The 3,116-nt window shown below is 39.2% G+C and overlaps 1 protein-coding gene across 1 annotated transcript in view; it reads left to right on the forward strand.

Annotated features, from left to right (window-relative positions):
* The first annotated feature begins 600 nt into the window (after positions 1–600).
* The window catches only part of LOC121878194, a 17,253-nt gene continuing 14,737 nt past the window's right edge, over positions 601–3,116 (forward strand). Inside the window, exon 1 of the mRNA XM_042384248.1 lies at positions 601–809. The gene's annotated coding sequence lies outside the window, so the exon portion shown is untranslated. The remainder of the gene's footprint in view (positions 810–3,116) is intronic.

Here is a 3,116-nt window from a genome sequence, read left to right on the forward strand (position 1 = left end):
CGGCCAACACTCACGGCATCTCACGGCCAAATTGGCTATTTTTCCAATCCACACAAAATAAAAAAAGTATCCCCTACATTATCCACTTAAAATATCGCAATAATACAAATTTTCACTTAGAATTGAGAGCCCAATAATTACATAAACATAAGATTTATAATCTACATTGAAGATTTACATACATTTATCGTATCTCACTATTGCTCTTTTTTTTCATTTTTGTATTTCTTTATGGTTCTTTATTATTATTATTATTATTATTATTATTATTATTATTATTATTATTATTATTATTATTATTTATTTTTTTTTATTCGTGTTGTTGTTACTATTATTATTGTTATTATTATTACATTTTCGCTCCCCAGGCCCCGATGTGGGTCAGCGACCTTGCCCGGGTGGGCTAATCCTGGACAACAAAAAATAAAATAAATACTAATAATAAATAAATAAAAACAAAGAATAATAATAATAAAAAATACAAATAAAAAAATATAAAAATATCTGAAATGGTAGTGAAGCATGATAATGGTGGAGGAACTTGATAACACTAGTTGACGTAAACAACATCTAGTCCGTCTTCCTCCCTGGATCTTCCTTCTCATACATGTCTACACGGTTGAATAGCTCCTTCATGTATGGCGTTACTTTGAAATCTCTGCAACATTTTCCTTGGAACTGGAAGTGTGAGCGAACTCTAATAATTGCGTCATCATTTCAGAACCGAGCCAATTTCTTGATTTGGTTTTGAGGTTGACTACCGTGGAAAATATTCTTTCAACGACAACAGTGCTCGTTGGTGTTGTGAGGTAAGCCATAGAATAGGTGCTTAATTCTTCAAAGGGCCGTTTGCCTGTTGAATTCTTGTATTGCAACACCCCAGACCAAAAAGAAAGGGAATCTGTGGGAATTTTTGCCCGTAAAAAAACTGACTCCTCCGCCCAAAACAAATGCAGGTTTTTTCTGTAATGCTGCTCATTGATATCTTTTTTTTTTCACTTCGAAGGTGCTGCAGTGGAAGGTCTTTGAATGGCACACGTTCAGTCTGGCAAATGCTGGAAGCCTTCCTTCCACTTGTTTTAAGGCCTCAATTAAAAGACCAGCACATCTCTCTTTGACTTCATCTACCTTGCTTACTGCTTCAGCAGAGCGATTTTGTTGATTTATGAAGGTGTACAACTCGTGCATGAATTTGGCACCATAGTCGACCATGTTTAGTGGCAATGGTTTTCCATTCCCGTCAAGGATTCTATATTGCAAAACCTTGTGGTACAGGACCAACTCACTCACTAGTTCTTCAGGATCAGCATCAATTGTTTGAAAAAGAAAATTAACTCTTTGAAATTTGTAATGATTGGTGACACAAAGTGAAAGTACAACAAATTGACTGGATCCTCCAGCATACCCAGAATTTATCTTGCTTTGTAGCGACAGGAAGCATCTGCCCTTGGAACTGCAACAGCAAAGTAGGCTTTCAGTTCCTCCCATCGTGTTCATGAGAGTTTCTGAAAGGGAAGAGGAGTGCCCTGCCATTCTTCCTTTGCATCCATTATCCTAAATAGTTCCTTAAATGCATCTTTACGGATGACGCTCTTGCTGAACCACTTGGGAACTTCATGCAGGAGGTATCCAAGATTAGATGGCATCTTGTCAAAAGCCTTTTCAATGCAGAGGGCAGTCACATCTGTTGCGCTGGCAGTTTGGTGACTGTTCTCTCACTCTGGACCACACTGAGTTATGTTCACCAATCATCGACGATGCACCATCACTGCCAAACCCGATACAGTCAGACCACTTTAATCCCATCTTCCCTAGGGTGTTGCTCAGTGTCAAGAACATTTCATGACCCATAGCCCCAAAAATAGGCACAAGGCCACCCAATTCCGTGACAATTCTCGATCTTGAATCACTATAATACCTTACAATAACAAAAACATGCTTGTCTGTGGCCACATCTGTTCCTTCGTCAACAGTAGTAGGTAGTAGGCAGCTACCAAACAGGGAGGTGCTACCATCTGGGAAGATATTGGAAGCATAATGTGTTGTCTGATGGTAGACCCTGCTGTCATATGGCATCACGAAAATTGTGACCAAGTCCCAGGTTGCTGATCTGACTATCTGCCTCATTTACACACAATTGCAGTCTCAATTGTTTCTCTTACTTTGACAACACAGAAAACATATATTGTTTCTCACTTTTCATCTTTTTTTTTCATTTTTGTATTTCATTATGGTTCTTTATTATGTGGGTCGGTGACCTGTTCCCGCGTGGGTTAATCACCGTAGGAAAAAAAAAAGCACGGAGTACTTCTTGCCCTTTCATCCTCTTTTAATTCCTCCCAAACAAGATGCTTTGGGAGCTATCTGTGTTCTACAAATTTTGCAATAAGCATTTTCGCTTCCATCACTGCTCTGATAACCCAGACGTATTTTTTCTTCCCATGTATTGTTATATTTTCTACCACTATGTTGTAGTTCCTTTTCCATTTACTGGTGGACATTTTGAAAACTAGCACTCACAATTTCAGAAAGTAACTCAGATAGCTTTGTAAGGTCTGAAGCTTAACGCGTATAACTGGACACGTTCAGCCTGAACAAGTCAAATATGAGAACTAACAACTAAGATCAGTCAGCTCAGTAGGTCACGTGTCACCGCGCAGCCAGCCACCTACACTACTACAAGCAGAGTGGGTGGCTGGTCACATAATCATCATGTGACCAGCTGAGGTCAGTGACCAGTGTTGTTATTGTGAAATTTGAAAATCTGCCAGACTTGTCTTCAAAATCCATTCGATGAGGAATTAATACATGTTTTACAAAATTCGACCAAATAGTTTGGCCGTGGCCATCCATTTTTTCACTGCCAAATTAGAGAAATTGTGCCGTGGAAACGGCCATATGGCCAGTGAGAGAGTGAATTAAATGTATATATCTGGCGCTGTTCAGGCACAGTCAACAGGAAAAGAAATGTACAATCCGAGCACTTGCCGACAACTGACGAAGTAGATGAATATACACGTACGTTAGAACGATGTTGCCACGACCTTCATATCACTATCAAGGCTAAGTTGCTCAGTCACAGGTTTGACTTTGATTCCTGACCTGATGTTCTCTGA

Source organism: Homarus americanus, unplaced genomic scaffold, assembly GCF_018991925.1.
Source record: "Homarus americanus isolate GMGI-L3 unplaced genomic scaffold, GMGI_Hamer_2.0 scaffold45562, whole genome shotgun sequence".
NCBI classification, from domain to species: domain Eukaryota; kingdom Metazoa; phylum Arthropoda; class Malacostraca; order Decapoda; family Nephropidae; genus Homarus; species Homarus americanus.